The sequence below is a fragment of the Rattus norvegicus genome, chromosome 11 (assembly GCF_036323735.1).
Source record: "Rattus norvegicus strain BN/NHsdMcwi chromosome 11, GRCr8, whole genome shotgun sequence".
Lineage (NCBI taxonomy): Eukaryota > Metazoa > Chordata > Mammalia > Rodentia > Muridae > Rattus > Rattus norvegicus.
Genome location: NC_086029.1, coordinates 93,557,347 through 93,583,443, shown reverse-complemented (window position 1 = coordinate 93,583,443; position 26,097 = coordinate 93,557,347). Strand labels below are relative to the sequence as shown.

The 26,097-nt window shown below is 43.5% G+C and overlaps 2 long non-coding RNA genes across 2 annotated transcripts in view; one reads left to right on the top strand and one right to left on the bottom strand.

The window, feature by feature from the left end:
• Positions 1-540: 540 nt before the first annotated feature.
• On the bottom strand, positions 541-24,258 carry LOC102550088 (uncharacterized). Its single transcript, XR_358412.5, has 3 exons — positions 24,148-24,258; positions 9,841-10,028; positions 541-726 (listed from the first exon to the last, which is right to left on the bottom strand). It is a non-coding gene; the product is annotated as an uncharacterized LOC102550088 (long non-coding RNA).
• LOC120095697 (uncharacterized) overlaps positions 23,974-26,097 on the top strand; it is a 49,329-nt gene continuing 47,205 nt past the window's right edge. The window contains exons 1-2 of the long non-coding RNA XR_010056200.1: positions 23,974-24,259; positions 24,604-25,107. This is a non-coding gene — a long non-coding RNA (uncharacterized LOC120095697). The remainder of the gene's footprint in view (positions 24,260-24,603; positions 25,108-26,097) is intronic.

The following is a 26,097-nucleotide window of genomic DNA, read 5'->3' as shown; positions in this document are numbered from 1 at the left end:
GGTGGTGGTGGTGGTGGTGGTGGTGGTGGTGGTTTCCTTTGATATTTTGAGACAGGGTTTCTCTGTGTTTCTGGCTGTTCTGGAACTCTCTTGGTAGGCTAAAGTGGCTTTGAATCCAGAGATCTGCTTGCCTCTGTTTCCTAAATGCTGGGATTAAAGGCGTTTACCACCACTGGTTGGCCCTGGTTGCTTGCTTTTGTTTTGTTAACTTGATACAAAGTGTCTGAGAAGAGAGAACTTTTTCCATCAGATCAGTCTCTAGGCAAGTCTGTGGGCATTTTCTTGATTAATAATTGATGTGGGAGGGTTCAGCTAACAAGGAGTGGTGCCACCATTAGGTGGTTCCAAGTTCTACTTCCTCCCATAGGGTGTCCAGGCACTGCTCCTGGAAGGATAAAGCAGAGCCTGGAGGGGTGGGGTCTGCAGGATGCTGGTCCAACTGGGTGTGTGGTGGTGGTGGTGGTGGTGAGGACTTATCAGAGGATTTTGTTACAGCCCTCTCAGATAATAGTTAATGAAACAGCTCTCTAAGACGGTATTCAATTAAATAGTTTGTACGCATACCCTTTATTTGGGGTGAATCAAGGGCTCCATATAAATCTTAGAGAGTGGGAAGGTTCTTCTTAGGATGAAGTTTCATTGGTTGGAACTTAACATGCTGGGGATGCCTCATTTGCATGGAGAGGCATTCCAAAGATCCCGGGTGCTTACTGAAGAGGTTCTTATCTGGAAAGAGAAAGTTGAACCTGTAATTTTGCCAAGGATTATGTGACATTCCTTAGGTAGAAGACTGGGGGTTGGCTCCCCAGATCACACAGAGAAGAGGAGAAGAGGAGAAGAGGAAACCCTGTTCCATTTTACGATGAGCTCAGGAGAGCTGTCTGGACATGGTAGACCACAACCTTAGTAGTGAGGTGCAACGCCACTCTGCAGGGGGTCCTGACTTCTTTAAGAAAGCAGGTTGAGCAATCCAGAAAGAGCAAAACAGTAAACAGCGTTCTTCCACTGTTTCTGTTTCAGTTCCTGCCTCCAGGTTCCTGCCTTGAGTGCCTGCCCTGACTTCCCTGGTGGTGTCAGCTGTAGGTGAAGTAAATTCCTTTTCCTCAAGTTGTTTGGTCATGGTTTTTATTACGGCAACAAAAATCTAAGGTGATGATGGTTTGTTTCCCCCAAAGTTCATATGTTCGAAAGTTAACTGCCAATGCAGTGGTGTTGGTTAGCGGACTCTTTAAAAGACACTCAGATACAGGTCTGGAAAGATGGCTTGCCGAGATGCTCTTCTAAAGGAACTGAGTTCAGTTCCCAGCCTATGTCTGGTGGCTTATAACCACCTGTAAATCCAATACTCAAGGATTTGACATTCTCTTCTGCATTTCTCGGGCATATATTCACACACACACACACACACACACACACACACACACACACACACACACACACACATTTTGCCACTCTGTCAAGCATTTATGAACTCTGAGTTGCTAGTTATTGTGTTCAAACAACACAGCTGTAGCAAGAAAAATCCTTCTGTTCCGTAATGTTCCCAGGAGTTTTATTTGCAGGCAAGCAGAACAGTAGCTTGAAAGACTTGAGTATATGACAACTGAAGACAGGAGTGTGATGTTAGAATCCACGGTACCTGTAGCAGCCTCCCTCTCTCACAGGCACCTATTGAGACATTGTCTTGAGTTAACAGACTTGCAGGTACATAGCCATGCTGCTCATCTCTGAGCCTTTCTCCAAGCCCCCATGATACTGTGGACTGTCTCTTTATCTGTGGCTTTAACGACTCTTCTAATAAACTTCTAGCCCTAACAGTCTGTCTCAGTGTCCCTCCCAGACCCCCATCAGAACCTTTCATGAGTGGATCTGTGACTCGGGTGGGCTTTCACTGAAGTGGATTTCATATGCCATGGCTTCTCTACCCTCTTATCTGGTAAGGCTCTCAATTTATTGGGACACTTACCATTTCTGGACGTAGTAAAACTGAATGTTGAGACAGGTATATGTGAGTTTTTTTTTTTTTTTCCTTTTTTTTGGAGCTGGGGACCGAACCCAGGGCCTTGCGCTTGCTAGGCAGGCGTTCTACTGCTGAGCTAAATCCCCAACCCCATAAGGTGAGTTTTTAGAGTTAGCCAGTATCACCTTGTTTCACTGGTATGATGGTAGTCACAAGTTCTGACTTTTGATCTCCCTACTCTTCTTGTAAGAAAACCAATAGTTTTCTATCAAAAATAACTATCCGACCCAGGGCCAATATTCTACAAATTTTCCCCTATCTTACAAAACTTTTATGCAAAGGAATTAAAATCTTTCCATCTCCTCCACCTGGGAAAACTTTTGTTTACACTCACTCCCCCACTCCCGCATTCCACAAACCTGGACACCTCCTGCCTTTCCTTCAGTTCCTTTGCACCAATGATTTTAAACCAGCCAACCCAGAAGACTGTGTGGAAAAGACACAGTCACTACCTGTGATAGAATGAACACTAATCACTGGACTCTGCTCTCAAGTACTGTGGTAGCTGCTGGAGTGGCTACAATAAGCTATGTTCCTCCTAGATGGCTTCTAAATGGGGATAGAAAGGGGACTTTGACCATCATTTACTTTTTAGGTTAAAATGACACTGGCCAGGCTCTCTTGGCTGTAGGTAAGTGCTGCTTTGAACAAAGCCTGAAATTCATTTATTTATTTATTTTTAATGTTTAAGATAGGGTCTCACCATGTAGCCCTGGCTGTCCTGGATCTTGCTACATAGACAGACTGGCCTTAAACTCGCAGAGATCCTTTGCCTCTGCCTCCCAAGTGCTTTTTGTCTTACCAAGAAGAAAACCATTGGTGGTAAATAGTTGTCTAAGTTGATCAAAGGTCTTGGTTGTAAAAGTGTGATTCTCATGAGCTTACCCATGACCTTGCTCTGCCTTATATAGATCAGTTCAAAAGGAATGTCTGTAGGGACAGCCTGTCTTCCAAATAGTCTGTCCCACTTGGGGCAAATAATTTCAGGAAGGGGAGACTGCAGACCCACACAGTAGCCCCTCTCCCGTCCCCCAGAGCTTCAACAGTTTCTCATTCACAAGTCCCTCACCCTGCTCCTGTAAAGGGTCACAGCCAGCCTTTCCCCCTGGCAAACCCCTCCTTGTTCAAGTACACCTCACTGTATGACCTAATAAACACAGGCTCATCTGTTGCGGTCAGTCAGTCTCTGGTCTCCTTCTGCCTTCTCTTTACGCTGCCTGAGAAATCTAACATCTGGTGCTGAAACCCAGGATGGGCCCTGGTCTGACCCCTCCGCTCAGAGCTCCTTTATTCTCTGTACTCACTGGTCCTGTACTCACTACTCTCAGTAGGTGGGGCCATCTGCCTCCCTTCTGTTTCATTCTGACATGCTCTGACCCCTGGGTAGGAGGCTTTTCTCCATTCAGACAAAACTCACATCCCACACAGCCAAAATGCTGGAGCCATGGTAACTTGCGGGACCTAATCCAGAGGTGACCTGGTAAGGTCTCAAGGGCTCAAGGGAGTGCCTTTTTTTTTTTGTCTTTCAATTTGAGACGAGGCCTAAGGTTGTGGGAGCTTTCCATGGGCCTTGGAGACTCACTAGTTTGAGAATTCCAGGAACTTTAGATGGCCTGGTGATCGCTTGACTCCTGGAAGGTTCTGAGTCTGGGGATGACCTCCTATTTTCCAGGCCTGTTTGGTCAATGTGACATTTGGGGTACTGGGCTGCATTTGACCACTGTTCCACATCCAACATGGGTTCTGAATCACCTATGCCCAAACTACTCCTTTAGCTTGGTGGGATAACAACAAACAAACAAACAAACAAACAAACAAACAAACAAATAAACAAACAAGCCCACCAAAATCAAAACAAAACTCCTTTTGGAGATCTCAGATCAGCTACTCTTGCTAGGCTCTACCAATATGACTACAACATACATTGGACAATGGCTACTGCAGGCTTGAATTCAGTTCTTTTTTTTTTCTTCTCTCTCTCTGTCTCTGTCTGTCTCTCTTTCTCTCTGTCTCTCTTTGTTTCTGTCTTTCTGTCTCTGTCTGTCTCTGTCGTCTCTGTCTCTCTCTCTGTACACCAGGCTGGTCTTGAATTCAGAGATCCCCTTGCTTCTGCTGCTGCCTCATGAGTGCTGTGATTAAAAGGTAAGATGAAATGGAGACTGGGTTGAGGCCCCTTCCCCTACATAAGACCCAGCTCATCTTAACCCTTCTCATCCTGGGTCCTCAGCTCCTGCTTCTGGCCACATCCAAAGCCTCAACTCCAAACATCCCATCCCCCTTCTCTGAAAGTGCTCCCCTACCCTGTAGCCTTAAGTCAAGGTAAGTTCTAATCAGGACAGTGTGTGAAACAGGGCGAATAACGGCTGCAGAAGCTGAGGACCTACAGTGTGTGCAGAAACGGAGCAGCTGCTCCTCCACCCTCAGAACCCAGGCATCCTGGCACCTTTGCCAGCCAGTGATCCAGGAACTCATCTCAGGAAAGCCACAGAGTGCAGGGCAACATTTTCTATGCAGGGCGAGGATTTTATTTGTTTATTTGTTTGTTTGTTTGTTTTTCAGTAGAGTTCCTTGGTTGAGAGTTTTGGAAGGAAAACCTGGCATAGAAGTTACTGGGTCCTAATGCCCACTGTTTCCACTGGGTCTCCAAGCCTGGCTCCCCTGAGTATAGATTTGTCTGTACTTAAGGTTTCTTTATGACTTTGGTCTGACTTTGTTTCTGGCCCACCAAGCCTGGGTATTCTCACTTGTATTTTTATAGTTTCCTGTCTGATACCCTCTAGGTTACAGGTATTTATATATTGACCACTTGATGTCTTCATAGGAGAAAAACACTGCTTAAGATCTTCAGAAAGTTATCTGCCTTCATCTGTAGGCACACCAGGCTGGCTTTGAAGAAAATGACTCTGTCTATAATCCCTCAATTATAACGACTGCACTTGCTTAAAATAAGCACAACCGAAGGAAGAAGCAGAAAGGCGAGGTCACTGGCCCTTCGTCTTGGTGTCTGGCTGTGCCTTCCAATGCGTCCTATGCAATTAGGCCTTGATTGCACGATGCCTCAAGGTTTTCTGGAAGAACTGAAGTAACAGGCTAAAAACTGAAAACAGGGAGGGAGTCCACAGCAATGAGAAATCTGTTAGATAAACTTAGTAAAGGCCCTAGATATTGTCTAACACTGTCATCTCCCTTAGAAATTTTATTTTTTTACAACAAATGATGAATTTATTTGTTGCTGTTAAATCTCAGGGTGTTTAAATTTTTTTAATCAAGAGAGATTTATATACAAAAGTTTAAATGGCTAAAGGTAATTACAGATATCTAGTTCTCTGAATATTCTTCCTACATCTCAGTTGTGTTTACAAACTGTTCCCCCGTTCAAGGTCACGTATAGCTTTGAAGTTCTTACTAGGATGTAAACTGTTTCCCCCCTCCAGGATCTGTAAGACCATTGGGTTGGGGGAGAGGTTAAACTTTATAAAATTCTAAGCAGACAAAATGTTAACCTAATGCTAGTTAAAAACTGACATACGGTTGGTCTTCATTTGCTACAGCATGCTATGTATGTAACTGGGATTCAACTGTTGTTTAGGAAATAGGAAGAACAGTAAGCAGGGATGGCTTTGTTAACTTTGTTAAGCTTTAGCCATTTGGGAAAACTATAAAAACTATAGTAAGAATATTTACGAACCTTTTATTCTTATAAATATCTCCTTATGAGACCCAGTCTTACTGTCCTCTCTTGTGATTATATTCTTTATGATAAAATACTTTATGTAAAAGATCTAATAAACTAATTTACATTTTGTAGAACTATACTATAAAAGGACAAGGAAAATGGTTCCCAGATTCTCCATGGACTGTATCTATGACTTATGCTCATTTTAATACTAAGAGAGCTCCAATTCAAAAGTTATAAGTTTTAAGGTTCAAAATCTTTACAGCTATAAATTGTAAAGTCCTAATTGTGCTACATAGTTTTATGTCAATGAGATACAAGCTAGAGTCATCAGGGAGGAAGCCTCAATTAAGAAAATACATCCAAGCTGGGTGGTGGTGGCACTCACCTTTAATCCCAGCAGAGGCAGCCCTTACATAGAGAAACTCTGTCTTGAAAAACAAAAACAAAACAAAACAAGATAAAAAAACAATAACGACAAAAACAAAACAAAAAAGAAAAGAAAGGGTTGGGGATTTGGCTCAGTGGTAGAGCGCTTGCCTAGCAAGCGCAAGGCCCTGGGTTTGGTCCCCAGCTCCGAAAAAAAGAATAGAAAAAAAAAGAAAAGAAAAGAAAAGAAAAAAATGTTTCCATATGATCAGTTAAGAAAGGCTGTAGAAGTTTTCCTTAATAAGTGATTGATGGGGGAGGGCCCAGCCCATTGTGGGTGGTACCATTCCTGGGTAGGTAGTCCTGGGTTCTATAAGAAAACAAGTTGAGCAAGCCATGGAGAGCAAGCCAGTAAGCAGCACTCCTCCATGGCCTTTGCATCAGTTCTTGCCTTCAGTTTCCTGTCCTGCTTGAGTTCCTGTCCTGACTTCTTCTGAACTTCCTGACTTCACTGCTAGTGAACAGCAGTGTGGAAATGTAAGCCAAATAAATCCTTTCCTCCCCAGCTTGCTTAGGGTCATGGTGCTCTGTCCCAGCAACAGAAACCCTAAATAAGAGACTAATTTTTCCTGCCAGCTGCAGGTATCAGGAGAGCAGACCCTGCCCCTGTCCTGGGTAGCACAGTAGAGCTGGCCCTGGTGGGAAGGTATGGGTGACCCAGCCTGTAGGCTTAGATTTTTTTAAACCTGCTATAATTAGGGCTCTTTTACACTTCAACTTCCCTTCCAGTGCACTGACCAAAGGTAGGAGAAAAAGATAGTTAATAGGAAATAAGGTTGTGGACCTATTTACAAGTAGTTCTTTAGGGTGATTCCAACCTTCATTATCGGGATATCAACAGTCCAGTCCAATAGCAAACACCAAAGACAAACCACTAATGGTGTCCAGTCCAATTGGCAAACACCAAACATGAATTAGTAGCAGTGGCTTGATCCAGCAGAAACCTCAAGACTCCAAACCAAATAGGCACAAGTCAGAGGAAACAGCAAGAAGCAGCTGGACTATTGAGAGGAGTTCTTTGGCACGTTTCTTGTTACGAAGTCATGGCAGGCAAAGGTCAGCAATGATCAACAAAAACTAGAAAGGCATTGCAAGGTGTACCAGTGCAAGGGAGTCCTTGGCAAAGCCCAGCAAAGAGTAGCAAATTGTTGCAAGGCGAACCAATGCAAGTGTGTCCTTTCACTGTCTGTTGGGTTCTACTTATACTCTTTCCAAAGATCACACGCCCTCTCAGGTGTCCACTCCAGAAAAACATCACAGGCCTCCTCACGTGTCAGCTTCAGCAAAATGTCCTCTCATAAGACAGCTTCCAGAAAAACACCACACGACACAACTGAATCTCCAGAGAAACCAGAAATTTCCACTTTGCCAGCCCAAGGGCATGAGAGCTGGAGAGCTGGCCCTGCTCTTTCAGGCTCTGTGGTACTAGGTAAGGTGGCTGGGGCCATGCTGGAGAGCTTGCACTGGTTGTGTGAGTCCATGAGAGCTGGTAGGATGAACATCTCAGCTACCAGCCAGGACCAGATCCAGGGTTTGAGTTGGCCCACCCTAATATCTGCCCTATCTGTGAATTTCTGAAGTGCATGAAGAGTCTGGCCCTGGAGATCCAAAGCCGTAGGATCAACAGGGAAACAACAGAATATCCTAGAGGAGTCCTGGTGAGGATCCAATATCGATGGTGTAGCAGAAGTCAGAGGCCACAAACCAGACGCATAACTCATTGCAATGAACATTTGCAAGTAAAGATGTTTGAACAAATGGGTAGTGGGGGACACACTGAAACACGCTGCAGCTTCCATGGTGAGATTTTTGTTTATTTTGTTGTTGTTTGTTTTCTTTTGGGGGAGAGATTGCAAGGTTAAAAGGTGGATATGTGAAGGGATGAGTGGGGTTGTGGTACATGACGTGAAATTCACAAAGGATCAATAAAAAGTTTAAAAAGATACTAATCTTATGAGAGTTACTTATGTAAACTGTTGACGATAAGACAGAAGTTAATGATCTGTCGTCTTACAAATGATCAAGTTCTCCCAGTGTGCTCAGGATTTTGTTGATAGTCATGCTAAATACCAATGTAACTCATTTACGGAGACAAGCTTGGAGGCAGAGACAAATTTATATCTCTCATCATATAACCTTCTGTATATGTTGTCAGAGTTAAGCCTAAAGCAAGTAACTAAAAAAAAAAGTTTGAAGCAAAATGGTTTATTTAATGTAAGATGATAATTCAAAATCAGGTATATTTAAAAAACACTATTTATGAAAAATTGAATTCCTGAGTAAAATGTATTAAATTGAGAATACACGTGCAAGGAAGTCCCCAGGTTCAAGGAGTGCCCTTTTCCTAGGATGGGACACAATCCCCCTGCAGGAGATTGCATGCTTGCCTCATTACAGGATAAAGAAGCATGGGAAGTAAGAGCTTTAGGAAATAAGAGCTCCTGTCTTCAGCCGTGTAGCCCTGATCAGGAAAACTCTCTATAGAGAATGACAGGGGATGGATTCTCTTGTCCAATGGAGGATCTTGGAGTCTGTGTCCATATCCTAAATGCCTAAAAAAATATAGGGGCAAAAAATACTTTCTCTGTGTTCAAAATCTTCCTAAGAGATGGATGAGGATGGTATGGGACCTGCATGCTAGTGCAGTTGGTCAGAATAAGAATGGCCCCAACTGGCTTATATATATATTGGAATGCTTAGTCATTAGGGAGTGGCACTATGTGAAAAGGATTGAGAGGTGTGGCCTTGCTGGAGGAAGTGTGTCACTGGGGGCAGGCTTTGAGGTTTCAAAAGGCCACACTGCAGCTGTGGGCTTTCCCACCCATGCACAAGTTCCAGAAATAACAACTCTGAGACAGAATTATTTATGAATAATTGCCTAGGCCAAAAGCTTTCGCTTGTTCCTCTTAGCTCCTAACATAATTATTCCACTTATTCTATTCTGACTCCTGCCATGTGGTTAGTTATCTCTCCTTAGTGTAGCCATCCCATCTTCTCTACTCCAGAGTTCTCTCTCTCTACTGGAACTCCCACTTCCTATTTCCTGCCTCAACTCATTGGCCTATCATTTTTTTATTGACAGGTGATGTTTCCATACAGTATGCAAGAGATTCCCACTACATTTCCCTCTTTTAGTCCAATAAAAGTCTCTATCTCTTTCAATAATAAACTATAAACAATACTAACAATTATGAGAACTGTTAGGTAAGAGGACATTCACAATGTCCAATCCCTATGTGTTTGGCAACCTTGGAGAAAGTCTTCTATTATCTGTCCTATCTTGGTGAGTTCAGAGTTCTGTTCCTAAATCAATTTCTATCATAAAGTACATTACGAACCTAAAAACACCTCAGACCTTAAAACGTTTTCCTAAATTCTAAACAACTTAAGCTTAATTATGAGAACATAACTACCTAGTGTTCAACTCCATCAGAGGACAGGGAGGGAATCAACATTACCGGAGTATGCAGAAGTGTATAGGGAAGCAGACTCCAAAACTATAGAAATGTATAGGGAAGCAGACTCCAAAACTATAGAAATGTATAGGGAAGCAGACTCCAAAACTATAGAAATGTATAGGGAAGCAGACTCCAAAACTATAGAAACGACAGAGACAGTCGGCTGCCTAGACAGAGTTTCCCTCAGTCATTGGAGCATCGTCTTCAGCCTTCTGGCCCAGAATATCTGACAGACTTTTCTATGAAGGACTGCTTACCCTATGTTGGCAAAGCTCAGCAGCTGACTTCACTGCATGTTGTAAACTGGACAGCATATTGTCAGCACTTGAAGGGCAGTTTCTGCAGTGGCTAGCGTGCCATCTCTGAGGTAAACTCCATATGGAGGTCCTCTGATGCTCATCTTCTCCCTTGAAGTAGAATGGGGTGCTGCAAGCAGACCTGTCTCCTTGTCCAAAAAGAAAAAAAAGGTCTTTTAGTAACAATAAAACATTTTTAAATGCCATATTCTGTAGATCTCTGAGGTTTTTGAAGACCATCTATTTGTAGTTTACCTGAATAGGCAAACGTTGTTTGTTTCTAGCTATTCAACATCTGTTCAACCTTGGAAACACATTTCTGTAATAAACTAGACTAGTACCTGACATGACCACAAGTTTGACTGCTTAACTATTAACTTGCATTTATTAAATATCTCCATGGTAAGGGATCTGCAGTTGGGATCTTCAGGGGTCCTCCTCTGTCAAATCTGTATTTTACCAATTTGGAAGAAAGTCACAGGTTTTCTTTTACTGTGGAAAGAAATACAAAGCTCTCCCCAAGTGGTAACACATTTCCTTTCTTTCATTTTGAAGTTAGTACATCCTTAATATAAACAGGCTGATTTAATTCAGCAGTTTTTTCCATAATCCAATGTTTCTCAGCAGCTGATGTTTTTCTGATCATTAGAATTCAAGAATTTTTCCCCACCCCCTTAAAATTCAAGAATTTTAAAGTCAGTAATGTACTTTGTAATCTATCTCTGGGGTTCGTTGTCACTCCCCCCCCCCTTCTTTTTCAATTGCTGTCCTTTGGTATTTAGTCTAAGGAATGAATCAGTATCCAATGGGAATGGACTTGTGGCTAATTTTAGGACTGCAATCTAATGGTTAGGAAGGCAGGTGAAGGGACTTCTACAGGACCTGTCTGCAAAGCTTAGGCCTATTACAGAGTCCTTCAGTATTAAACCCAGCATTATTCCTGCCTGATCTAACAGTCAGACCATTACTGCATGCAGGTCATTGAACACCTGTAGAGTGGATGGTCAGATCTTTGAGACCTGCCCCTTGGAAAGGCAGGTGCCACATTATTCACTGATGGGAGCAGCTGTGTGCCCCATGGGATTAGGTCTGCAGGGGCAGCCATAGTGACACTCACAGGGGTAATCTGGGCCCAATCTCTGTCTCAGAGGACATCAGCTCAAAAGGCAGAACGGGAGGACTTGACTCAGTCACTAAGTTGAGGAAATGGTCAGGCTGTGACCATGTACTATGAGAGCCAGCGTGTGCCTTTGCCACTGCGTGATGTCACTGTGTCTTGTACCAGGAGCAAGAAAGGAGACTGAAAATAAGAGATCTCAGCCCCCTATCTGGTTGCCAGGAAGACTTGCCATCATCCATTGCCCAGGGCACTGGAAGGGGACTCGACTGAAGCCCGAGGCAACAGATTTGCTGATGCCATGGCAGAAGGGCAGCCACTGAGCCAGTGTGGCCATTACAAACGTTGGGCCCCAGCTCTGTTTTCTCACCCTCATGCTTGATCCAGACCTGCTAGATTCTACTACTTATAGGTAGAGGTCCTCATTCTGCATATGAGAAGGAAAATTGGGCTAGACTATGGGGATTTACTAAGACAGAGGACCAGTGGGCTCTTCCAGACAGGAGTGCGGCCATCGGTTCATTTCTTTGATAGCAATGACCTAATGGTGGACTATGAGAGTTACAGTAATGTTCACCGGGTTGTGGGAAGTTGTAGGATTATCATACAGGAAAACATTGCTTTGTTCGTCCCACACTGTCATACTAGGCATAGAGAAGATTACTGCTCTGCCCTGGGCTGTGAAGCTGAGTCTGGAGGCTCTTATATGGACTGGAGCGAACATAAAGACCCCTTCATCTTCCTTCAATGGGAAAGTCCTCCCTCCTCAGGCTTGCCAATCAGAATACAAACTTAAAACTTATAAGCCCTTCACTTTGAAGGTTAGGGCCTGGAATGAATTAAGTGCCAAGTGCTGGCTTCAGGGCAGATCTTGGGGGTTCATATTCAAATTGAGAGGTTGTGGAGATTTACCTGGTGTGAAATTCACTAGTAAAAAAAATGTCACCCTACCTGGTAATCCCCTAAACTCACTTACAAAAGCTGCTATTCCAAGGAACCTCCTCTCCTTCCCCCCAAAACCCTCATCACCAGTGAGAGTGGGCCAGTCCTCTGACACTGCTGAGAGGCCTATGGTGACAGACACAACTCTGTCCCTGCCCCAAAATAGACCCCAAGCTCCATTTTTTTCTTTTTAAAGTTTATTTATTTATTTATTTATTTATTTATTTATTTATTTATTTATTATAAGTACACTGTAGCTGTCTTCAGACACACTAGAAGGGGGAATCGGATCTCATTACAGATGGTTGTGAACCACCATGTGGTTGCTGGGATTTGAACTCAGGACCTCTGGAAGAGCAGTCAGTGCCATCTCTCTAGCCTTCCAAACTCCATTTTTGACCATGTCTCTGAGCTTGAGATTTTGAAGTTAGTGCATAGGCTTTGCTAGATCCTAGTCACCCCATGCACCCCATACCCCTTTTATGTAGGGGTAGTAGTCAACTTTTCTATCACCCCAAACACTGCACCATAAAAGAATCTCAATTGTAGTCCAGAGGAAACTAAGCTGATTTAGGGGAACATCCAAGGAAAAGGTGTTTGCCTAATCTCTTCAATTTATGATCCCTCAGAAGCCCCCTGTGGCCAAGTTTGTAATCAACAGGTCTGAACATATTGGTGAGAAGGCTATGTTGACTCCATGACAGAGCTTCAGATTGGTAGTTTTGAGACTAGGCCTAAGAATTAGGCAAGTCCAGGCAAGCCCAGGCAGGTAATTACTAGAAGAAACCCCAGGCTTCAGGCAGCTAGTCAGAACTGTCTTGCCATCAGAAGCTGCCCTGCCACTTGGCCTGAACCAAGAGCAATTGGTCAGCAACAGTTTCCAGACTTCCCTAGCAATATTTTCCAGCCCCCATGCCTCTGAAATGGTTCTGGAATGTCCCTAGAGATGGAGCAAGCTAACGGTTACCTACCCTGGAATTCCCCTAAGTGCTTTAAATCGGGCCTGTGAGCTCATTTGGTTGTCTCCCCATTTTGGAATAGTAGACCCCTCATGCTGGACTTATCCTGCAGAATAAAACACTACTATTTGAGACTGGGGTGTCATTCTCAGGTGAATCATGGACCCTTACATTAGCACATCCTTCCTGGTTCCTCTAGGGATATGGTGGGTCTGCATGTTTGGACTCAGTAGATGTACGGTGGCTATTAGGGGGACACTGAACAACAACAACAACAACAGCAGCAGCAGCAGCAGCAACAACAACATATATCTTTTAACCTATCCTCCTAAAAATTGACCTGTATACTGAAGAGGAAGGTAAAAGATGTTTTGCCTGCATTTAGAGAATACTCATTACGATCGCCAACAAGACCTGGTTAGATTAGATTAGAGAGAGAGAGAGAGAGAGAGAGAGAGAGAGAGAGAGAGAGAGAGAATGAATTGTAATTTTAGTCATAGTTCTGCCCCTGCTAGTGATGGCAGAAATTGCAGATGCAGGTATCTTGGGCAGGTCAGCCCTAATTATTCAAGATCAGAATTTTAAAACCCTGAGTAGTAATGTAGACCTGAAAGAACAAATGAAAGAGCCCCAAATTGGGACTCTCGCTCCAGTCTCGGGATGGCGGCATGCCCCAGGAAGCTCGAGAAGCCATTCATGGTGTAATAACAAGAGGCAGCTTTTTTTTTTTTTTTTTTTTTTTTTTTGGTTCTTTTTTTCGGAGCTGGGGACCGAAAGGAGGCAGCTTTATTAACGAGATCTCGGGCCGACACCAAGGTCTAGGGCCGACATGCCACGCCTCTCACGCAGGAGATAGAGGGCCGACGACCCTGAGCCTCTAAAGGTGGGGGTTTATATAGGGAAAGCCATGGAATTTCACGCGGTTACACAGGATTGGCTAATTCAAAGGACTCACAGTTACTTTTGGCGCGGGATTACATCAGCAAAGAGCACGTGCTACCTAGCCGCTCAGCAATGTGGGGTGGGATGATCCATCACACTCAGCAGGGGGATGACTCACCTCTAGGGAGTGAAGGAAGGGGAGGGGGTGGCTCCAAATGGTCCGGCAAGCCCTATAGTCTCCCTCAGGTACGTCCGGACCTTGTTTATGACTAACTTTTTGAAATTTAACTCTTCAGACCAAGATATACAACACCTAAAGGACAATCTGAAAGACAGGTAGATTCTTTAGCAGAAATGGTTTTGTAACATGGGCTATGTGTTACTCTTAAGGGAAGGAGGACTTTATGTGACTTTAGGTGAAAAATGTGGTTTTTATGCCAATAACTCAGGAATTACTTGGGAAACACTGGATAAGGTTCAGAAAAATATAAACAACAGGGCAAAAGAGTGAGCTGAGCCTCCCTGGGCGTCTATGGAAATTAGTTTAACTGAGTCTCCTAGCTGTGGGGGATAGGGAACCTGAAGTGGCCGCCTCTTGTAGCCAGGCAGGACTCCTAGTGGAGGGATAAGGACACCAGGCCACTTACAAAACCTTTGACCCAAAATGTGTCTTGCCCACAAGATGTTCAGGGTCAGAGATGGAGCAGAGATGGAGGTAATGGCCAACCAATGACTGGACGACTTTGAGACCCATCCCGTGGGTCCCTGCCTATGCCCGCCACTATTGATGGTAATAGCCTCTGGGAGGCTCCACCCAGTAGTCGATGGAAACAGATGTAGAAACCCACATACAAACATTGGATGGCGCTCAGGGAGACTTGTAAACGAGTTGGGGAAAGGATTGAGGGACCAAGAGGGAATAGGGATTCACAGGAAGACCAACAGAGTCAACTAATCTGAACCCTTGGGGGCTTCCAGAGACTGAACCATCAGGCAAAGAGCATATGTGGGCTGGACCTAGACCACCTCTGCGTATGTAGCAAACGTGTAGCTTAGTCTTCATGTAAGACCCCCAACAACTGGAGCAGGGTCTGTCCCTGACTCTATTGCCTGCCTGTGGTTCCTCTTCCCATAACTGGGCCTCCTTGTCTGACCTCAGTGTGAGAGAATATGCCCAGTCCTGCAATGACTTGATGTATTAGGGAGGGTTAGTACCCAGGTGGGAGCCTCCCCCTTCTTGGAAGAGAAGGGAAGGGAGAGGGCAGGTGTTGTAGGGGGGACTGGGAGCTGTGATTGGGATGCAAAGTGAATAAGTTGATTAATGAAACATCAGACCCTCCTGGGCCCCCTCAGTGTTTGCCCCCTGCTGAATCTTGCTAATGCATATGGAAGCTTTTGTTCTTAAGAAAAGAACATCCTTACCTTTGCTGTTTGAGTTAGTTCCTGTTTTTTGTTCCCATTTTATCCTGAGGCATAAACTTGTTTTTCCACTGTGCTTCCTGGGTTTTTCCACTCGGTGGACTTGGGGTATATATTCTGTGAACCTCAGAAAAGCCTTGGCATTCTCATAGCATGAATGACCCGAGTCTCTGTCTTTGGTTAAATCCCCCAGGCCTATGTCTGAATCTTGGTACCGTGGCGACATGCTGTCAGATACACACACACACACACACACACACACACACACACACACACACACAGAACCAAAGAGTGAGCTGAGCCTCTGACTGGTACTAGTCTCTTTTTTCTTGGACTCCATTGGCTCACCACCATTTTAAGTGCCCTAGCTGGGCCAATTCTCCTACTGCTCTCTGGCAGTCCAATCAGCTCACACATTCTACATTGGCTGTTAGCATATGTCAAGGAACAGGTCAGCTCTGTTAAGATATTGGCTTTTCGGGCTCAGTATCAACCTGTCCTTCAGCATGAATCAATGATATGGTCCACACAATAAAAAACCAGAGGGGAATGCAGGGATGTGACATCCATCACTCATCTGATAGCCTTGGGTTATTGCCTGCTCTGTCTCAGTCAGTTAGTGACACTGCCCCAGAGTGCTCGACCTGTGTAATAATTTACACACAACTCCCTGTAGTGTGGCTAAAGAGACTTAAACTTCACTTAAATCCCTTCAGCCCCCATTCTATTTGGCTCTAAATTTGCTGTCCTTCGACTAGCAGTAAGAACAAATTTTTTTAATCTGAATTTGAATTGAGTCTAAGCTTTGGTCTTCCCCAGTGGATTCAAACACCACAGCACACGCTCTTTGTCAAACGTACACTATGATGAACTAAATCATGTGATGTGAAACTTCCCGTCATCTTCCCAAATTTATAAACGTTTATAAATTTGCTTTGTTCTGGGGCTTGCTCTAGGGATTTTTTTTCCCCTCACAATTCTTCCCTGGTCTTCTCTCACTATTTGTCTTGGGGTGGCACTGTTTTCATTCATTCTCCTTTCTCTCCCCCTCCCCTTCCCTCCCTCCCTCTCTTCTCTCTCCCTCTGTCTCCCATTCATATTTTTTAAAATTTAGTTATTTGAGCATTCTGTATGTATCTTGATCCTATTCACCCATTTCTCAATTCTTACATCTACATCCCCATTCCATCTAATTTTTTTAAAAAACTCATCAAAACTGGTTGGTGCTGTCCAAATATTCTTGCATATAAAATTCTTACACTAGAGTATGGTTGACTTACTAGGGGCAACACCCTTGATGAAAACTGTCTCTCCCTCTGCCAGTATCTAACAATTACCAATAGCTTCATGTCTATGGGTGGGATTTTGTGCCCATCTCCCATCTTCCTGCTGGGATTTATTCTGGCTTGGGCTTTCACAGGTTCTGTGCATGCTGTTATAACCACTGTGAGTTCAAATGAGCATCTGTCCTCCATGTCCAAAAGACACTGTTTCCTTATAAATGACCAACTCTCTCCTCTTACAGTCTTTCTGCCCCTATTCCACAATTATCCCTGGGCCTTGGACGGTGGGTGCAGTTGTATGCTCCACACGGGACTGAGCATTCTGCAGTCTCTGGTCTCATTCTTAAAGAAGCTCCTCCTGGCTTTAAAGGGAAGCTTCTCCTTCCCTTTAAGATGGCAGTTTGGCCTCTCCTATCTATTGTACCTTTTTCTATCCAGTGTCCCCTCCTACACCTTAAGGCCTGGGCACAATTCAAGGACTATCTCTTAATAACCTGCATTTTCTGAAGGGGATCATGTGTCAGCTTCTCTTTCACAGACGGTTGCTGCTCTCTCTATTACTATATTGAACAATCTCATCTCCATATCTCCAATACCTACCATTTAGGCAGCATAAAAAAAAAAAAAAACCCAGAGGAACATGAGAAGAAAAGACGCTGCCTCACTCTTGAACCCAGTTGACACATTTGCCAGCACAGAACCAAGAATTCTAGCACGATCACCAGTTGTTTAGATCCCTCTCCATTTCCAGCCATAAACCTGCAGTTTTCTAGGAATCACCACAGAAAGCCCGTTGCAAGAAAAGAACATGTACTAACTTTGCACAAACTTTGGTTTGACTTTATAAGATTATAATTCTACCCGAAGCATCCCCAGAACCACCTCACATTTGTCCTTTATTAAAAGAGAAAGGAAGGAGGAAGGAAGGTTTCTGGATGAGCAAGAGGACATGAGTATTCTAAAGTCCAGCTGAGAGAAGGTTGCTGTTGTAGATATGAGAGAGAGTAAGAGAAGGAAGGTGCTGTTGTAGATATGAGAGTGCACAGTCACAGTGTACAGAGAGAGTCCAGAGCAGGGAGAGAGAGCAGTGGACTAAACATGACCAATAGACTGCACTGGGAGGAGAGAGGTAGGGAAGGGGGGGAGAGAGGAAGAGAAGAGAGAGGAAAGAAAAGAGAGAGCCAAGAGAACCAAACCAAACCAAAAAACTGCAAAGCAACAACAACAACAATAACAACAATAACAGGGAACCCACAAAGGGTGAAACCAAAATGGCAGGGTTTGCAGGAAAGAGTATCTGTGGAAGGGAAGGCTACAAAGCCCCTGGGCTGAGTTGGGGTGGGGGCATCATGAGAAGAGCTGAGAGGAGCCACAGGTACTGAGTGAGCTGAGAAGCCACAGTTAGCCATTTGTCCTAAGTTCCTTTGGGACCTGACAGTTTCTTAGCCCACTTTTGAGGTGAAACCTAAGAGCCGCCAGTGAGTAGCTCTGGCTAATGCTGGGAGAACCAATGTCTTATTCCCCCTCATCCTGTTTCCCTGCGCCCACCCCTGCTCTTAATTTCTTCTGAGTGCTTCTCTGTGTCTCAAACCCCACACTTATGACTGTATTAAAATATCTTTAAATACCATTTCCTTCTCTGCTGGCTACTCCGTCCTTAAATTCTGTTTATTGTTGAAGTCACAAATCCTGATTGGCCTGACTTGGTGTTTCTAAAAGCCTCAGGGATTCTGGAAGCTGGTTGTTAATCCTAAAGATGGAATGAGAAAGACCACTGACCCAAATCATCATGGCCAAATTAATTTAATTAATCCAATTATTTAATTAAAACAAACGTTATTTTATTCATGTATATGGCTGCCTCTTCCTAAGGTGGGTTTCAAGAGAGGACGGCAATGCTTTTATCGCTCCAGGTAGGGAATATCCAAATGGGCAATTTGGAGGGCAAAATGGGTGGGGTTACAGGAGCGGAACAGAACCCAAGCATAACAAGTTAGTTCCTCCCGAAACAAGGCCATGGTTGCTAAGTGGGCGGAACAAGATAGTCACAAGTGGCCCTGTAACATTTTGAAACTAAGGTAGGGTAGTAATATGGTTATTGAGAGGACTGAACTAGCCAGAGTCAGGCTGACGCCATGACAGGCTACAAAATGGCAATTTGGAGGATTAGGGCTAAGTTTCTGTTTTCCAGAAATGGAAGAGTCCAAAACAAGTCAATTCCAGTCGGAACCTGTAGAAGGTGCCCCCCCTCCCCCACCTAGCTTGAGCCAGTATAGTTAATCAGCAAAAGTCCCCTAAATCCCCCAGAGGCTTATTAATCATAAAGACATCCGTACCCAATCAATCAAGGGAAGGAAAGGTAAAAGTCACCCACTCCTGCCTTAACAGGCTTTAAATTGACCCTGCAGAGGCCACACCTCCGCCTTCCATCCCAGTGCATGGTGGACACATGCATGCAGGTTCTCTGAGGAGTAAGCAAACACTCCTTGCTATTGCATATTGCTTGAGTCTGTTGTATCATTGTTCACAAATCACAGACCCTTACAGTTAAAAACAACATTTGAAACAAGGACGTGGTTGCCGTCTCCTGAAACAGGCAATACAGAACCATTTGTAGTCAAGGTTACTGGTGGTGCATAACCCAATCCTTGATAAACATTTAATCGTTACCAGGGGTGGACCTCATTTGTCCTTACTATGAGATGACTCTTAACCCTAAGATGAGGCAGGCTGGTTCTTCATAGTGAGGTGGAAGTATAGACCCGCATCTCTCTGTCCCTTCACCAGTGACACTCGTGGGGCTTCACATTGGGATTCCTTCTAAAGCACTGATAGAAAGTTTCCCTTTGCTATTTGGTGACCTGTCCTCCTGATGTAGCTTACTTGTTACATTGGCTTCTCTGACTTTGCTTTTGGGGAGAGACCTATAGGCTTGGGTTTTCAAGACCCACTTTAAACACTTCAACCCCCTATCTAGTCAACTGCCCAAAGGTAGGGGAGAAAAGATGATAAAAGACAAGGGGATATGGACCTTAAAAGTAGTTCTTTGGGACAATTCCAGTCTCCATTTGTCAGGATACCAGCAGTCTAGTCTAGTAGTGTCAGGGTAGCAACAGTCCAGTTCAAAAGTGTCACCAAACACAAATCAGCAATGGCTGCATGATCCAACAGAAACCACCGGGTCTCCTCTGAATTGGCACAAGTCAGTGGGGGTGACCAGGACCAGCCGGAATGGCAGGTCTCTGTTGTGCCTCTTGCAGCAAAGTGACGATCAGCAAAGACACAAGACCAAGGAAGAGTTGCACAGCTAGCTATGCAAGCTTGCTGCCACTGTCCACTGAGTCCTACATCTGTCCAAACATCATGTGTCCCCTCATGGATCTTGCCTCAGCAAAACATCGTGTGAGTCTGCAACACACCTAGAAATTACCACTTTGTGCCCCCCTCTTTGTTCAAGGTTGTCTTTTCTCTAACACTAACAATTGACACACAATAAAAATAATTACACAAAACTAGAACTTTACATTATGTTTTAAACAAACAGCTTATTACAATATATTCTCCCATCCAAGTACTAACCAGGCCCAACCCTGCTTAGCTTCCGATATCAGACGAGATCGGCCGCGTTCAGGGTGGTATGGCCGTAGACTACAATATATTCTAATGAAACAACCTTACATTCCTATCACTATACAATAATTCAAATAAAACAACTTTAAATTTCTATCAATATAGAATGAAACAAAACAACCTTAGTTTCTTATCAGTATACAAAAAAAAAAAAAAAAGAAAGTCCAAGATAACCTTAAGTTTCTTTTTTTTTTTTTTGTCCAAGAATCCGAGTCTTTTTTATTGGAGATTTGAGATTGTAAATGTTGACAGTTATACATGGATAATGTTTATCGATTCCAGTTTTTCGATGTTATGGTGTGCTCCCCTCCTTTGATATGGTAAACTGGTAAGGTGTGTGCTGCCACTTTGATGTCCTGAACTGGGATTATTTATTTCTTGTGCCTTCTTGGGTATGACTAAATTCTTCAGGTTAAAGTTTGATTGGTACATAGAAATTGTTTAAATTTGTTTATATTTTGAATTGTTTTTCTTTCTCAGTTTATTGTAACTGACAGTTTTTCTGGGTAAAGTAGTTTAAGCCAACATGTGAGCCCTCTTACATTTTGGAGAAACATGCATTTAAGTCCTTCTGGTTTTTCGAGGGTCCATTGAGAAATCAGGTGTTATTCTAATGGGTTGGTTGTATTCATGTGTTACTCAGTCTTTTCCCCTTACAACTTTAAATTCCCTTTATTTGTTTTAGATACTTAGTATTTGATTAAGACCTTTGGAGGATTTCTTTTCTGGTGCAGTATTTTTTTAAATTTTTTATTAGATATATTTCTTTACTTACATTTCAAATGTTATTCCCCTTCCCGGTTTCCTGTCCATAAACTCCCAACCCTTCCCTTCCCCCTCCCCCATACGGGTATTTCCCCCATACATCCCCCTTACTGTCCCCCCATATTCTTCTGCACTGGGGGTCCAACCTTGGCAGGACCAAGGGATTCCCCTTCCACTGGTGCCCCAACAAGGCTATTCTGTGCTACATATGCAGTTGGAGCCCTGGGTCAGTCCATGTATAGTCTTTTGGTAGTGGTTTAGTCCCTGGAAGCTCTGGTTGGTTGGCATTGTTGTTCTTATGGGGTTGCAAACTTCTTCAACTCTTTCAATCCTTCCTCTAATCCCCCTCCCCTCCGCCCCACAAGGGGGTCCTGTTCTCAGTTCAGTGGTTTGCTGCTAGCATTGACCTCTGTATTGGACTTACTCTGGATGTCTCTCAGGAGAGATCTATATCCGGTTCCTTTCAACATGCATTTTTTAGCTTCATCAATCTTATCTAGTTTTGGTGGAGATATATATATATATATGCCACATGTGGGGCAGTCTCTGAATGGCCGTTCCTTGAGTTGGTGCTCTAAACTTTGCTTCCATATCTATAGATATTTTTTTCCCCTTTTAAGAAGGAGTGGGAGCATCTGCATAATGGTCATCCTTCTTCTTGAGCTTCCTGTGGTCTGTGGATTGCATCTTGGGTAATTCGAGCTTTTGGGCTAATATCCACTTATCAATGAGTGCATACCAAGTATATTTTTCTGTGATTGGGTTACCTCACTCAGGATGATATTTTCTTGTTCCATCCATTTGCCTATGAATTTCATGAAGTCATTGTTTTTGATAGCTGAGTAATATTCCATTGTGTAGATATACCACATTTTCTGTATCCATTCCTCTGTTGAAGGACATCTGGGTTCTTTCCAGCTTCTGGCTATTATAAATAAGGCTGCTATGAACATAGTGGAGCATGTGTCTTTTTTATATGTTGGGGCATCTTTTGGGTATATGCCCAGGAGAGATATAGCCAGGTCCCTAGGTAGTGGAATGTCCAATTTTCTGAGGAACCTCCAGATGGATTTCCAGAATGGTTGTATCAGTTTGCAATCCCACCAACAATGGAGGAGTGTTCCTCTTTCTCCACATCCTCACCAGCATCTGCTGTCACCTGAGTTTATTTATTTATTTTTTTTTCTTTTCTTTTTTTCCGGAGCTGGGGACTGAACCCAGGGCCTTGCACTTGCTAGGCAAGCGCTCTACCACTGAGCTAAATCCCCAACCCCCTGAGTTTTTTATCTTAGCCATTTTCACTGGTGTGAGGTGGAATCTCAGGATTGTTTTGATTTGCATTTCCCTGATGACTAAGGATGTTGAGCATTTCTTTAGGCATTTCTCAGCTGTGAATTCTTTGTTTAGCTCTGAACCCCATTTTTTAATAGGGTTATTTGTCTCCCTGCGGTCTAACTGCATGAGTTCTTTGTATATTTTGGATATAAGCCCTCTATCAGTTGTAGGATTGGTAAAGATCTTTTCTCAATCTGTCAGTTGCTGTTTTGTCCTAATGACTGTGTCCTTTGTCTTACAGAAGCTTTGCAGTTTTATGAGGTCTCATTTGTCGATTCTTGATTTTAGAGCATAAGCCATTGGTGTTTTTTGTTCAGGAAATTTTTCCCAGTGCCCATGTGTTCGAGACTCTTACCCACCTTTTCCTCTATTAGTTTGAGTGTATCTGGTTTGATGTGGAGGTCCTTGATCCACTTGGACTTGAGCTTTGTACATGGTGATAAGAATGGATCAATTTGCATTCTTCTACATGCTGACCTCCAGTTGAACCAGCACCATTTGTTGAAAATGATATCTTTCTTCCATTGGATGGTTTTAGCTCCTTTGTCAAAGATCAAATGACCATAGGTGTGTGGGTTCATTTCTGAGTCTTCAATTCTGTTCCACTGATCTATCTGCCTGTCTCTGTACCAATACCATACAGTTTTTTATCACTATTGCTTTGTAATACTGCTTGAAGTCAGGGATGGTGATTCCCCCAGAAGTTGTTTTATTATTGAGTATAGTTTTTGCTATTCTGGGTTTTTTTGTTATTCTAAATGAATTCGCAAATTGCTTTTTCTATCTCTATAAACAATTAAGTAGGAATTTTAATGGGGATTGCATTGAATCTGTAGAATGCTTTTGGCAAAATGGCCATTTTTACTATATTAATTCTGCCAATCCATGAGCCTGGAAAATCTTTCCATCTTCTGAGATCTTCTTCAATTTCTTTCTTCAGACATTGAAGTTCTTGTCATACAGATATTTCAATTGCTTGGTTAAAGTCACACCAAGATATTTTATATTATTTGGGACTATTGTGAAGGGTGTTGGTCCCTGGGGGTTCTTACTCTCCCTTTTGTTTAAATAAGCATCTCTTTTAAGATATGATTGGCTCTTTCTATAACCTATGTTGTCCTGTGGTATTGTGTGATATACTGGTAACATGCTTTATATTGTAATCTGCAATCAAAGTTAGTTTGCCCACTATGGGCCAATATCCCACAAATCTTTTCAACCTTATAAAGCTTTTATGAAAATATTTTTTATCTCCTCTGGTAAATTATTCTTCACCAGTCAAATGATCAATTTAAGTCATATTAGAATATATAGGCATGTTTATTAGATAGCTGCTCACCAACTAGTTGGTGAGTGCACCAGCCACACAGGAGGAGGTCAGTGAAGTCATCATGGGGAAGGAGAAAAGAAGGGGGGGGAGAAACAGAGAAAGTGCACTAAGTGAGGGGAGGGAGGGAGAGAGAGCCTAGATTATATTTGGAAGGGCTTCTTGGGAAAGAGAAGTGCAACCCTCAACTGGAAAGTTCAGGGGAGAGGTCAGGGTATGTCAGTTGTGCCCTGTAACAGGTAGGGACTGAGGGATTCTGGAAGAACCTGGAGTATAGATCTTCTCTGGTATGTAAAATATGCACCTCAGTTATTTGTCCTGTGTCTGAATCCTAACATGTGGTGGTGAGCACTGGTGGGTAGGGTATGTGTGAACGTTGCTGTGGCAATAGTCACAGGAGGGTCCTTGTTGCCTAGGGATGACATCATCGCTGGATTCTGAAACTGACTGTAAACAGCTTCTGATGCTAACATACCTCCTTTTTTCTTATCATAAAGGAAGGGGGTGGGGCAAGGTGGTGGTGGGGAAGCTGATGATGAAAGGGGAATAGGGGCATCAGATTTCTTAAATTGCTTCCTGCTGTCTAGGGCATCATCAGTTTTGTGGTACCTGACTTTCCGCATGGGATCCACTTGACAGTCATTCACATCAGGCTCCTCTGTGGACAGTGGCAGGTGTTAGCATTTTGTCTAACCTCTGCCCCACAGTTACCTGGCAACAGGTATGCTCTGCCCCACAGTTACCTGGCAACAGCCAGGTATGCCTGATTCACTATAAAAGGGACTGCTTGCCCACTCCTCTCTCTCTTGCTCTTGCCTTCCTGCTCCTGCTCTCTCCCCATTTTCCTTCCCTCCTCTCTCTTCACATGCTCATGGCCTCTCTCTCTCTCTCTCTCTCTCTCTCTCTCTCTCTCTCTCTCTCTCTCTTTCTCTCTCTGTCTCTACTACCCTCTCAACTCCCACCCTACTTACCCCACCCCACCAACCTTGCCGTGCCCTAAATAAAATGAAAACATTTTCTTGTAATATTTCTGTGTTTTTCAAAGAAACCAAATTCTCACTACAGGTCTTTTACCAATTTTGCACCAATTATTTTGAAACTAGCCAATCTGGAAAACTACGAGGACAGACCCCAGCTGATAGGGAAAGCACAAAGTTAGCACCTTCATCAGGCTGACACCCAGGTATACATCCTTCCTGATGTCCTTGTTAGCCCAGTGTGGTGTTTTTTTGTTTTTTTTTTTTTTTTGTTGTTGTTGTTGTTGTACTCTTTACAAAAAGAATTGCCTTGTCAAGCTACTGTTGTTCTGTTCCTGCATTCCTTTGTGTGAAAATGAGATTACTCTTTGTTTACAGCAAGTTGCGGGCTCATCCAGGATTTCAAACACATCTGGAAGAATGTTTAGATTACCTCCCTTGAAAGAAACACATCTGTTGTTGGAATGCCTCTCAGGTTTCAAGTGAGCTCTGCTCAGATTAGATCACTAAAGAAAGAAAGTTTCTCAGCAGTGTGGGAAAGGCTCTAGGGCAAATACTGCAGTGACCAAGAAAACTCTCTGTACAGGCCAAGGTAAGAACTCTTTGGCCAACTGGACATCTTGCAGGTTGTTTGAGAATCAATGAGTGGGAGGTCATACCTAAGGGACTCTAAAAGATCCTCTATCCTCAAAAGATACGAGAAATCTCTTCCTTAGGGACGGGTGTGTTGAGCTCTAATGAATGGGAACCGGAAATAATCAGGCCAAACCGTCTTCTAAGAAAAAGTAATGAGACAAATTCCTCCAGACAGGGGGCGTCTTAGCTACTGTATTAATGCTGTGGGAAGACAGCACGATCAAGGCAATTTATAAAAAAAGGCATTGAATTAGGTGCTTGCTTATACTTTCAGAGGGTTAGTACATCATCATGTCTGGGAGCATGGCAGCAGACAGGCAGTCACGGTGCTGGCAAGTTTCTGAGCTGACATACTGACTGAAGGCAGCAGTCAGATACTAGGCCTGGCCTGGGATTTAGAAACCTCAAAGCCCACCCTTGGTAACACATCTTCAACAAGACCTTACCTTTTAATCTTTCCCACTTTTAATCTTTTATTAAGTGGAATAAGCATTCGAAAAAAGGGACCTGTGGGGGCTGTCCTCATCCAAACCACCATGGTGGTAGCAACCGACGCCTTTGGCAGGCCTAGGGGCTTCCCAGCCCTGTCCAACATAAGTAGAATAAGAGTTTGAAGAAAGCAAGAGATCTCCATAACCCAAGTTTTACTTTCTGTCTCCTCTCCCTCTAGGCCGAGGTTCTCCCTTCTTTCCTTTAACCTGGTTCCCACCTCTGGGAGACTTTGAATCTGGTTTGGGAAAACGAAGAACAGTTGTCCACTCGGTATCACTGGGTCCCCAAGCAGTAGCTTTTCTAAATGGGTAAAGTGTCCCTCAAGAGTACTGGAAACATGGCTCAGCAATTAAGAGCCCTGGCTGTTCTTCCAGGAGTCCTGAGTTCAATTCCTAGCACCCACAACTATCTGTAATGGGATCCAAAGATGTCTTCTGGTGTGTCTGAAGACAGC